The sequence below is a fragment of the Rousettus aegyptiacus genome, unplaced genomic scaffold (assembly GCF_014176215.1).
Source record: "Rousettus aegyptiacus isolate mRouAeg1 unplaced genomic scaffold, mRouAeg1.p scaffold_m13_p_15, whole genome shotgun sequence".
Taxonomy (NCBI): Eukaryota; Metazoa; Chordata; class Mammalia; order Chiroptera; family Pteropodidae; genus Rousettus; species Rousettus aegyptiacus.
The window spans coordinates 6,665,558-6,678,209 of NW_023416290.1; the positions used below are offsets into that span (position 1 = coordinate 6,665,558).

General features: G+C 53.1%; 2 long non-coding RNA genes across 2 annotated transcripts in view; one reads left to right on the top strand and one right to left on the bottom strand.

Moving 5' to 3' along the window:
• Positions 1 to 1,178: 1,178 nt before the first annotated feature.
• On the bottom strand, positions 1,179 to 2,265 carry LOC118611970. The gene is made up of 2 exons (XR_004954569.1): positions 1,988 to 2,265; positions 1,179 to 1,798 (listed from the first exon to the last, which is right to left on the bottom strand). It is a non-coding gene; the product is annotated as an uncharacterized LOC118611970 (long non-coding RNA).
• Positions 2,266 to 2,395: 130 nt separating this feature from the next.
• The window catches only part of LOC118611976, a 30,155-nt gene continuing 19,898 nt past the window's right edge, over positions 2,396 to 12,652 (top strand). Inside the window, exon 1 of the long non-coding RNA XR_004954576.1 lies at positions 2,396 to 2,498. This is a non-coding gene — a long non-coding RNA (uncharacterized LOC118611976). The remainder of the gene's footprint in view (positions 2,499 to 12,652) is intronic.

Consider the following 12,652-nt stretch of genomic DNA (forward strand, 5'->3'; position numbering starts at 1 on the left):
GATCATATGGTATTTGTCTTTCTCTGCGTTATTTCATGTAGCATAATGCCCTCAAGGTCCATCTATGTTGTCACAAATGGCAGGATTTCCTTCCTTTTCATGACTGAATACTATTCCATTAATATACGTAAAACACCTTTTCGTTATCCCTCATCTATCAGTGGACACGTAGCTTTTTTCCCCTGTCTTGGCAGCAGGGGAAATGTGGGTGTGGCCATCTTTTCAAACTTGTGTTTTTGTTTCCTTCAGATAAACGCCCAGACGTGGAGTCGTTGGGTCATAAAGTAGTTCTATTTAACATTTTTTGAGGCACCTCCACACTGTTTTCCAGCGTGGCTGGACCGGTTTGCGTTCCCACCAATGGTGCGCGAGGGTTTCCTTTTCTCCACATTCTCGCCGACGCCTGTTATTTCTCGTCTTGTTGATGACAGCCATCGGGACAGGTGTGAGGCGACGTCTCACTGTGATTTCGATTCCCGTTTCCCCGATGATTAGCGGTGCTGAGCACTTTTTCATGTACCCGTTGGCCATCTGTATGTTTTCTTTCAGAAAACGTCTGTTCTTTCATACCCTGCCCACTTTTTAAATCGAATCGTTTGTGTTTTTGCCGTTAACTTGTGTTAGTTCCTTGTGTATTTTGGATATCAAGCCCTTATCAGGTATGTGGTGTAGAAGTATTTTTCTCCTCATTCCGTAGGTTGTCTTTTCACTTTTTTGGTGCAGCTTTTTGTGTGCGGTCCTACTTGTTTAGTTTTGTGTTTGCTTCCCGTGCTTTTAGTGTCAAATCTAAAAAATCATCGCCAAGGCCACACCCATGGCGCGTACTGTCCATGTTGCCCTCACCCGCACCCAGTCCTCCCAACAGGCCTACGCAGCAAGTTGTATTAGCGTCTCCATTTTAAAATGAGAAAACCTATGTCCTGTGAGGGAAAGTCACCTGCCCAAGGTCACGGAGTTTTACCCTGATGCCTTTTAGAGTCTGTGCACCCGATCGCCACTGGCACGTTTGGTTGGCACCTGACCACTGTGCCAAACCGCCATGCCACGGGGCCGGTGTCCTAAAGTAGCAGGAGCAGCAGCCGCAAGGCCACACCGCGCCTCCCAGGAGAGCTGGTAGACATCCTCACAGCACTGATCGGGGACATCGTGATGTGGAAAGTGAATGAAACACATCGCAGTCAGTGTGACTAGAATCCCGTGGGTCAGGACACAGGTTCCGTTTTGACCCATGTTTTATTCAGAGGAAATTGTGGGTTTCAGTGACTTGGTTTGCCCAAGGTCTCCCAGTAGGGGGGTGGTGGAGATGAGATGCGACCCCAGCTCTTTGATCCCTAAGTTGATCGCTCCCGAGAACCCCCTTTCCCATGAGGGCTGGGGCAGTGCCTCCTTGGCTGTTGCGATCACATCGATGAAGCTTGCTTCTCCCGAAACGTCTCTGGCACCTGCTGCCCTGTCCGAAATCCCCGCTCCTGGCCCCGCCTCTGCCAGGCTCCCACCCTGCAGGGCATCCCTCACTAGGCAGGGTTCGCTATTTATTTCCAACACCCGGCCTGGAGTAGGCCCTCACAAAGTGAACGTGGGAGAGGGTTCTAGTCCCAGGGGGGGTAGGCTGGTCCTCGGGGCACAGGGCATCTGACCACCTCTGCAGACAATGAGGGAGGCCCACTGGCTGTGTCTACGGCGAGCTCTTCCCAGTCCCAGAAAGGGGCAATAAGCCCACATTCGCGGAGAGGGTCCTGGGAACGAGCTTGGGTATCCGCTCATCTTCTCGTGTTTAGTCAAAGTCTCCTTCTCTCTCCTAGGACAGCAAATCATGAAAGGCGAGGCAGCATCGTTAGGTCCATCCCTCACCCCCCCCCCAAATCCATCAAGCAGCCCCCTCCCACAGGCGGATTTACTCCCGGACCTTCCTCCACGCGTTTGCCTGTGAAGGTATGCACTATACGCGACAGTCGGCTCGCACACTACGTATGGCTCTGTAGCTTACCTTTCCCGGTTAAGCACATTGGACTTCTTTCCCTGTCGACTCACATAGATCCGCTGTCATCTTTTGCAAGTAATTTCATGGCGTTTCATCATACGGCATACCAGACGTGCCGCGTGGTGCCAAACCGTGCTCCCGCTCACGAAGAACGCAGCGGTCTCCAGCTTCTCGCTGTTTCCAACCGTGCCGTGCCGAACCTTTCTGCACAGCCTCGGGGGCGTGTTTCTTCTGGGCAGCGGGGCTGCGGTTTGGAAAGCCGGCTCCAGGCTGCCCCTTGTGCAGTGCCGGACAGCGGATGAGTCAGTTTGCCAGGGCGTCTGAGCTGTCGGTGAGAATGACCGTGAGCGAGACTCTGGACCCCACAGAGTCGCCGCCCCGGCTGGCCTCTCACCTCCCATTCCGGGGAATGGAGAGCCCTCTGCGTCGTTTTCCGTAATGCCAGAGGAAATCCCCAGATAAGCGGACACCCTCATGCTTCACAGGCGGCGCGCCCCCGCCCCCGCGGGGATGAGTGGTGAGTGCTTTCTGAGTCACAGTTCGCAGTCCTCCGTGGCTCTCGGGGCTGCCAGAGCCTCGCTCGGCTGCCGGCTGCTGCTGCCTCCGCCGGACACAGCACTTCCTAGCACACCGCCCCTCCACTCGGTGTTTATCTTTGGGATGGGTTCTCGTTTCCCGTCAACTCTCCCAACATTAAAGGTAGTTTTTCGGTAAATCTCATGGGATGTCTGCATAAAGAGGGAAAGAATGTTCTTTATTTTAGGTTTTCCATTTTACTTTAATGTGCCAGAGAAAAGGAAACCACATCCCTGTTTTTAGATAGTGATAAATAGACGATTCTAGCTAGAGAACCCAGTCCTGTTTTATAATCATTATCTTTAACTTGCTAAAAAGTCAGGGTCCTGGTTGAGGGGTACAGGGGACAGGAGAACTGTCACACAGCGGAGCACACAGATTTCTCATACTTGTCACTTACGGTCTCGATTTTTGTCACACCCGTGAACCAGGTGTACCATTAGTTCCTTATTATTTTTAATGACGTTTTAAAACATAGCTTCATCCTGATTACTATTTTAAAGGGTAGATGTGGTGTGCTGGCTGTACTTTTTCTGAAGCATATTAAAACAAACAAACAAAAAAATGTCGACCGTCGCCTTAGATGCTCCGGAGGCCCGACCAGGGCCACGCCCTCATAAACGCTGGACCCAGGTGGAGCCCAGCTCCCAGCCTCCCACCGTGGCACCTCCCGAGGCGCCGGAGGCGGAATGCCCTCCAGACAGGAAGCATCGCCATGCGTCTTTGCATTTTTGTGCATTAAAGGGCCACAGAGCTAGAAATCGGGGTCGGGAGGAACGGAGAATTTATCTACTTGCGAAAGGCAGGGCAGCTAATTGGAAAATGCAGTAGCACTGGCATCTGGCCCACGCACAAATCTTAGTGACGTCAGACACGGCTCTTCATTCGTAAAGAGGTCGCATTACGAGCCACTTTATACAGGGGAACGAGGATTAAAGAAGATGATAAACACGAAGCACCTGTTTGAGGGGAGGCATCCGTACCCAACGGGGGCCAGCGGGAGCTTCTGCGCCCGGCCTCGGAGACAGGAGACCTGACCTGAGCCAACCGTGTGATCGAAGGACACCGACTTAACCTCTGGGGACCTTCGACTTGTCCAGACAGTGGGGACCCAAAGTCTGTCCGGAGGACCGCCGACAGGAGCAAACAGAGCTCATGGGAAAGCGCCCAGGCCCACGGGAGGCCCACAACCACAGGGGGCCTGTCCTCTGAGCCGCACGCCGCCGCCGACAGGTGTCCGAGTGTTGCCAAGCTGGGGCCTGCTCTTTCTCTGTCTCCTGGGATTGGGTGCACAGTGGAGACGTTGTGAGGATAAACAGTTCTGGCCGGCCGCGCCAGGGATGTGGTAACGACACCAAGCGGCCATCCTAGAGCCAACGCCACACCGGCGGAGTGTGGCAGGCATTGAGAGACCCTCCCAAGCTCACGTGGATTTCAGGGCAGTGGTATTTATCGCGTTTTTGAGCAAAGACCGCTCAGGAAAACCAGGCGAGGTGTCAGGTTCCGTTATTTTCTGTTCCTCCACGCTGGTCCTCTGACATCCTTGCCACCCAGCACGTGGTGTGGGGTCTGCCTCCCCGGCCATCAGGGAGAGGGAACGGGAGGGTTCCACACCGGCTGAGGATGCGCTCAGATGTGGTTGTTGAGAAAACAGCTCCGCTTCCTGCAGAGACTTCAGAAACCCACACCCTGTCTACCGCGGCACATTTTTGCAGCTGAAGGCGAAGCTGCCGGCAGTGGGAGTTTCCCTGATGTCATCGGGCTCCTGCCGACCGCGTCCTCCCGCAGACATCAGGGAGTTGGCTCGGGAAGGGCTGGGTGGGAAGTGATGCAGCTGTGGACAGAGGCCCCGGGCTCTTGGCGAAGGGAGGTCAGAGGGCGCCCGGGGTCCCAGTCGGCTGGACTTCCACCTGCACTTGACGGCAGTGGAAACTTCCAGTCCTCGGAGTAAAGGGAATGGGGAGTCGAGATGCGGAGGGAAGGACGAGCAGGGCAGGCAGAGCCGCGCGAGGACGTCTGAAGCCTTCCTTTCTCCTCTCATGCCGCCCTCTCCGCCGGAAAGGGAGAAAACCTTTGTTCTGTGGACTCTCCTTGGTGCTTTCAGTTCCCAGCTGGATTCGGTTCTTCTGGGTGGTGTTATTGTCCTAAGGAGAATCCTTTAAAGATGCCTGGAACCCTGAGAGGAACCAGGGCTCCTTGGAGTAATAGCGGGTTTCCGATAGGGCCGAAAACGGCCAAGGCGGGCCTACGCGATTGTGCCAGAAAGCAGGGAAGCTCTCAAAACTGGCCCAGGAGCCGGCTGGAGGGTCCCCCTGGCCAAAGAGGGGACATTTTTAGCATTAAAAAGAATAATGACTGCAATGTATTGAAAAGTAGTAAGTATAGAAAACAATGAGTTCGCAATGATGTAAAGAGACCCCAGGGGGTTGTTTGGATACCAACTCCTCTGAAAATTGATGGAAGAATAAGCACATATCCTCCCTTTCCTACATAAACTGTATGTCAGAGTCATCGAGGAGCAGAGGAGGTCAAGTTCATCTGGGTGAGAGTGCTCCCTCATAAATGCAGAAGGAATGACAGAATTAGAAAATCACGACTTTGCAATCCCTAATAAAATAATGGATTTGGAAGTGGCCATCGGTGGATGCTAAAACTCTCTTGGTGAAAGGTCGACAGGGGATTTCACAACAGGAAATCGACATCAACACGTACGAAGTGTTCTCATGTAAAAAATTCTCAGCCGAATCTACGCAAGCCTCTAGATCTGCCCTGTTCAATATGGGGGCCACGTGCGGCCTCGAGCATTTGAAATGCAGCCATTCTGAGTCGAGAGGTGCTTTAAGTGTACGATGCGCATCCCATTTTGAAGATACGGTGTGAAAAAGAATACAAAATAGCTCACTTAATATTTTTTATATTAATCATTTTAAAATGATAATAGTTTGGCTAATTCGTATGGAATAAAACATGTTATTAAAATAATTTTACATATTTTTTTAACTTTTTTAATGTAGCTGCCAGAACATACAAAATTGCCTCTGTGCATCTACAGCCACACCACCCTGAGCAAGCCCGATCCCGTCCGATCTAGGAAGCTAAGCAGGGCCTGGCCTGGTCAGTACTTGGATGGGGACCAGGTGCTGTAGGTGTGAAAAATAAAAAAACAAGGGATTGTAAGCTGACAAGGTCCGTGCACTCTGAGAGGTCACCCAAGGGTTGCCTCGCCTAAAAAAATAATAATAATAATTGCATCTGCGGCTTGTATTTTATTTCCACTGGACGTCGTTGCTTTAAATCTTACTTAGTAGTTTGCAGAAAATGCCAGCAGTTGTGGAACTGGTAAACAAAAACCAAGGGGAAGCAATTGGCCATGTCCAGAATGCGGGGAAATCCTGCTAGATAACTGACTGACTCCTTCACCCAATACATGGTGTTAGAACAAAGAGGGAGGAGGGATGGTTTAGATAGAAACAGATCAAACACCCAGACGCGGTGTGTGAACCTTGTTTACACGGTCTGGGAAATTCGAACCTTGGGGCTGGGTGTTAGGTCATATTAAGGGTTTATTTGTTGTTGTTGTTGTTTATGTTAATAATGGCATTATGGTGATGGCTTTTGAAACGTTCTTATCTTTTAGGGACGCATACCCAAGTTTTTGAGGTGAAATAATATGTTCTCTGGTGTTGACTTGGAAAACACTCAGAGTAAGAAAGCTTGAGGGCTAGATGCAACCAGACGGACAAATGTCGGTTTACTGTTTAAACGAGGTCCTGAGGACGTGGGAGTTCACTATATTCTTCTGTCTGCTTTTTGTATGTTGAAGAGTTCTAGAATTTCATTATGACTATATAACATTTATTTATCACATATTTGCACATAATATACAATACTGTATTTAATAATATAGTTATCAGTTTATGATATAGTTAATATAATAAAAGATTGCAACGACTTTTAATGCCTTCATAACTATTTTCACTTTCAATGCGCATGACTGCTCGATTAGGTGGAAGCGCATGAAACTGGAGAAGGCAGAGCCCAAAGGGAGTGTGAGAGAAGCTGACCAGACAGCACCCGCTCCCGTGGGTGACAGGTCGTCCCTGGGCTTCCCACGAGGGGCGCGTGCAGGTGGACCAGGGCCACAGCTCAAAGGCGCTGGATTCCCAAGGAGGGAGGGAGGGTTGGCAGGACCCGGGACCAGAGAGAGCCTTCCTGGGGGGGGGGGGGAGCCAGCTCAGCGTCCAGACAGGCCTCACAGCGGGGGCCCAGGGTCCAGGGTCTCACCTGTTACTGGTCTATCAGGGGGCACTAGACCCTAAATTCCCGCGAGGGGTGAATGCTCACAGTTCCAGTTTGTTCATTTCCAACGAGCTGTAACCATCGAGGAGCAGATGACCGTGGCCACTGAGCGGCACGTTGTGGGGTGCCAGCGCCCAGTGGAGGAGGGGAGTTCGGAAGACGGCAAACCCTCTTCCCTCCGTGCCTTTGATCAGGTTACGGCTGAGCCAGCTGTATCTCTTTAGAGACTATTTATTGCTATTTTATGTTTTAAATCAGCTCTCAGAGGGCAAACCTACTTCCCTTCCCAAGTTCTCATGTTGCCTCATCAGGGCCCAGACAAGGATGGCACTACAAATTCACCCAGCTCATGATTCGTGTGGCCGAGCAGGAAAGAACACGGGTTCTGGAGTTGCACAAGGGACCGTGTTGCAAACCTATCTCAGCTGTTGACCAAATGTGTGACCTTGAACAAGTAGCCTCTCGTAGACTTGGTTTCTTCAAAATGCATGCCCGCGACATTATTGTGAAATAATAATGTCGCAGTGCATAGAGCATCCGGCGCCGTGCCTGGTACCTGGTGGGGGTTTGATAAACGACGGCCGTAGTTGTTGGGTTATTAATACTGTTGCAGCTTAGAGCTGGCCCTAACTGAATAAGTTTTGCTTCCAGAGGCTAAAATAATTGCCCAAACCAGAAAGCTTAGATCTGCTTCCACATGCCCAGTGCAAATCCGGGCCACTTCTTGCTGGAATCAAAAGCAGGAGCAGGCTGGGGAATGCAGGCTAATCCCATAAACAAAGTATGCTTGATACGCCCCTCAGCCGAGTCTCTGATCCGGCAACTCCATAGGGCTGCGGCGGGGGGGGGGGGGGGGGGGGGGGGGGGGGGGCGGAGTGGAACCTGTAATCTCCCCCGCGGCACCCACTCAGCGCACGTAGAAGCAGCCTGTACCCCACAGGGCTCACACCTCTTCTTCCCCAGCAATGTGCGTCCCTATCCCACGGGTCCGCCCACACAGCTGTCCTCTGCCTCCAGTCTCCTGAGTCTCCTCTGAAGGATGGTGTTAATGGTTGATAACGCTTGGCGGATTACTCTCAAAGGGACATTTGCCTTTGAGCTCAGCACAAAGCCTAACTGGCTCAAAAGAACAAACCTGTGGGTTTGAGGCAGAATCTCCAAGTGTCTGGCTCCTAGTAGGTGCTCAATAAATATTCATTAAGTGATTAATGGAGGGAATTTCGGGCATGGTAGTGAATTGCCGAGGGGCATCCATCAGGCCTGGGGACTTTCCTGGGACCATTCCAATCACCCCACTAGGGTGGTTTCCTGTTCCAGTTACTCAGAAGGTCAGCCCTTAGGAAGGGCACCAGACCAGTCCTTCTTCAAGGGTCGAGCCCGATTCCAGACTGTTTCAGGAGCTTTCTCACTCCACAGAGTTTTAGATCCATCAAAGCTTTGCTTCAGTGGATGGGTTCCCAGTGGGAATGATAGAAAGCTCACCACTTAAGTCATTTAAGTGTTGGCTGTCCAGGCCTGAAAAACATGCCCTTGGGACTGATCCCGGAGTGACTGCGGATGAGTTAAATGGCTTAATAGATCCTGGCAGCTTCAGAAAGGACTAATGGCTCAGCGTTAATTGGGTACATGGAGTGATGAATCTCCGCAAAGGAATTTCAGATCTGCCCGTTCCGCCGTCCCTGGCCTCAAAGCATCGCGCGGGGCGACCCCCAAACCGGTGCTGATTATTGGCGAAGCATGATGCGTGACATTCGCATCAGCCTTCACACTCTGCCACTCTCATTCGCCCCCTCGGCAAACATTTACTAAGTCCCCACTACGTGCCAGGCATGGCGCCCGGGGCTAGGGCTAGCTGACATCACTCTCCCGTGAACCTCTGTCCCGGAAGGCGATTAGAATCGATGAGACTGACTGGTGGCTTGTTAGGGGCAGGTCCCGGGAAGGAGCGGAGGAAGGAGGCGCGGCTCTGCCTGGGGCGGCGGGTGGCGGTGAGGGTCCGTGGGGCTGCGCTGGCCCCCCAGGCCGGCCAGGGCCTCCGGGCGGAGGGAGCAGCTCACTCGGAGGGAGAGCTGGAGGGAGGGCGGGAGCGAGGGTGGAAAGGTGGGCAGGAGGGGTCTCTGCGGCGGCCGGGGCCAGTGCAGGCTTGGAGCACGGATGTGACGTGCACGGCTTTGCGCTGTGAAGAGGGCGAGAGGGGCGAGGTCCCGAGCCGGAGACTCCTTTTCAGGGTCGGGAACGTGGTCCGGTGTTTCCAGCGGCGTTTAACTTCTCGCTGTTCTCTCCGGCAGCGGCGGACACTGGGCAGCTCGCCGAGCCTCTCCGAGCTCCGTCCTCGGGGCGATGAGCATCCTCGACACTTCGGTTGCAAGTGACCGAAAGCCATCTCGAACAGGCCCAGGCCAAGAGAAGGATTTATAGGAAATCTCATGAGGCAGGGACTTCTCAGGGCAGCGAGACCCCTTGCTGCTGGGAGGCTGTCCCTCCGCCTCTCGTTCCCCTGGCCCGTGAACCCTGGCGAACCCCATGAACCCCGGAGAACCCCCGTGGGTTGCCTTCCTCCACACGGCTGTGGAAGCGTGGCCACCACCACGCCACCTCTCACGGCTCAGAGCTTCCCCGCCCGCATGCTCTGGTCTCTTCTTTCAGTTCCGGGGGGTGAATCCCGGGATTTTGCTGGACCAGGCGGAGCGGAATCCTCCTCCATCGACTACCGACGAGGATGAGAGAGGAGAGACCGAGATTGGCTCAATATGGTGGCCCCTCCTCAGCCAAGTGGGAGCAGGGAAGGAGCAGCTGGAAAATGGGGGGTTCTCAGTCAAAACTCGGGGTTGTAGTGTAGAAAAGAGATTCCCTAAAGTATGGGGGCAAGTCCCAGAAAAAGGGGAGTGATGCCGGGCAGATAAAACGTCAGGCCAGCGTCACAAAAAACTTCGCAGATATAAAACAACCTACAAATGCAAGATACTGCTCACTCTCTGGGGTTCGTCTCCCTGGTTTCAGTGTATAGAATAGTTACTAACACATAGTAGGGGCTTCATAAAAAGTGGCACTGAGTAGGTGGGCGTCAGATGTTGAGTTGGATAGGTGGCAGGTGGCGCACGTGCCGGGGGTCAGTGTCAGGGGTCAGGGCGAAAGCCCACATGCACCACGGAAATCGCACAGGACCCGTGTCCCCCTTGAAACCTCCCCAGAGAGTGGCCATGTCGAAAAACGACGTCCCGTTTCCCCCCCACGCTGGAGCAGATCGCCGTTTGCTCTGGTTAGACGCCAGACGAGGCGGTCGGCGTTATCAGAGTGACGGTCTGTGGGCGCCGGCGAACACCCGCTTGAACGTCGGGCGGGAGGAGCAGGTCCGCCGCGCCCAGCCGAGGCAGGCGCTCTGGGCGTGTGGGCTCCCCGAGTGCCGTGGCGGGTGGAACCGCTTCCCTTGTTTAAAGTATTTTTCTCTTGCTGGGAATCGCCACACTAATGTGGAAATCATGTCGACCACACGGGTAGTCAGGGGCACACGCTCACGGGTATCCATTTGCTTGTTGTCTGGCGTTCATCTACTAGGACGCGCGTTTGATAAGCTGGGAAGCTCGTCCGCCCTGTTCGCTACGCACTCCGCCTCCCAGAACCGTGCTTGGCGCGTAGTAGGCTCGCACGAATTATGCATCGAGGCAATGATATTGCACGAGGCGCCATGCTTGGCGCGTAAGGGGTGAGATAAGGAGACGAGATGCACTGGCTTTTCCCCCGGGACACGGTCAACCTAACAGAGAAGGGAGGCTGTGCAATGCCCGGGAAGCCACGGAAAGACCGCGGGCCAAGCGGGATGTGCCGAGCGTCGGCGGTTAACGGAGCAAAACCGGTCCGGGGGTCCCTTAGAGCACGCATCTCGAGGGACGGTCTTTCCCTGTGAACTCCATGCTCCTCGCTTCTCCTCTCGTCCGGAGAGGTTTCCCCTTTCCTGCAGCCTGGAGGAAGTTCAAGGCCAAAGACTGAGTTCAGATCCATGCCGGCGCCCGGAGCCAGCCTCCTCGGGCCTCCGTGGCTCAGAGGTGTGCCTGGGACCGGGAGGGATTCTCGGCAGAGGCTGATGGCCAGTTAATACCAAAGCCGACCTCAGGTTTCTCTTATCTGAGTTTGGGGAAACCTGACATTGTAAGACTGGTCATGACAATTAGGTATTGACCTGGCGACCTCGTGAGGGAAAGGGCTTTGCATTCCTTCCTCCCCCTGTGGCCCGCTCCTGCTTGGTGGGGTGGGCTGCCCGCTGTTCATTTGAGTGTGTGACCCCTCATTCCAGAGCAGAGCAGGGACAGCCCCAACTCTGTTCTCATAAAACTGTTCATCCGAGGAGAGACTCCTTTTTCTGCTCTCACAGGCATGAGAGGCAAAGAGGGCCTCCCCGCCCCCCGTCTGACCTGCTCTGGCCTGGGAAACGTTTCTCTGCAGGTGGCCTCAGACTCACGCCCTGATGGGGACCATGTCCCTGGGGCCTCCAGTGAGTGCCAGGCCAGCCAGGTGTTCAGTGCGCAGAGGGAGGCAGCTATCGGTTCCCCACTTAGAGCCCATGTGGAGTACAAAATTTATTTTATTTTACTGCAGGAAAATTGGAAGGTATGCATAAGTAATCACTGCACACAGGACATATTCTTCCAGACTTAAAATTCTCTATGCATTTATTTATATGCATGCAAAATGGGGTCATGCGATCATTTCGTAATCTGCTTTTTTTCACTTTTATCATGTCACGGACATCTTTCAATGCTAAGAAACACAGCTTCGCTACTCTCATTTTTATGGCCATATACTACAGTACCGTAAAACGTTTACTAGCATCCTATCATTGGGCATTTAGTCGTTCGCCACTTTTTGCTATTACTGTAGGTGACGCTGTGATGAAGCCTTTTTGTACCTATACTATCACGTGCTTATGTGATAATTTCCTGAAAAGAAGTTCCTAGAAGTAAGATTTTAGGACCAGAGGGCAGGCACATTGTAAGGCTGGATGGATTTGCATCCTGCGGGGAGGCGCGAAGGCCTCCCTCGGCACACACGCCGATTTCGTCTTTACCACTCTGAGAGAGTGCGTCTTGTTTTAATTTTTGACCTCTGGAGGTTTTGGGCCGTTTTTCCATATATTTACAGTCTCTTTATATTGCTTTTTTGGGGGATTGCTCGTTTGTGGGAGGTTTTTTAAATATAAAACAAAATTACGCGTTCAGGCGATTTGAAGCGCGTTAGTTGTGTTCATTTTCGCCTTCTCTTTCCTATACACTCGCCCCTCTTCTGGCTCTGACCTGTGTTGCCCCCCCCCCCCCCCGCTCCCTGTCCTCTGTTGCACATTCAGCCATCGGGTCCTGGTCCCCTGGCCTGTCCCTGCCGTGGCCTGTGGCTAGCATGACGCCCTTACCCCCAACTGCCCCAGGCACCGCTCAGGACGGGATTTAGTTCCTATTTCAATCTTATGAACAGCTGAGCACTGAGGGGTTAACGATGACTGCAGCACAACTGCTGCTCCCCGGAGCGGAGCATGGAACGGGAGAGGGCCCCACGGCACCACTGTCACCAATGTCACCGACGCAAGGCAGACTCTGAGCTGCGTGCGCACAGGCGGGGACCGGGTCTGGAGGACCGCAGAGTAATTTCAACCCGTGGACTTCAGGTAACTTCTTAAAGAAGTCGAGTTTTCAGGAGAAAAGGTATTTTAGACAGAACAAACAGTGTACTATTCAGAGCAACCACTTATTAAATAACCGCCGTGTGTCAGGTTCGACGAGTGTTATTGCTAATTTTCCGACGGCTGCA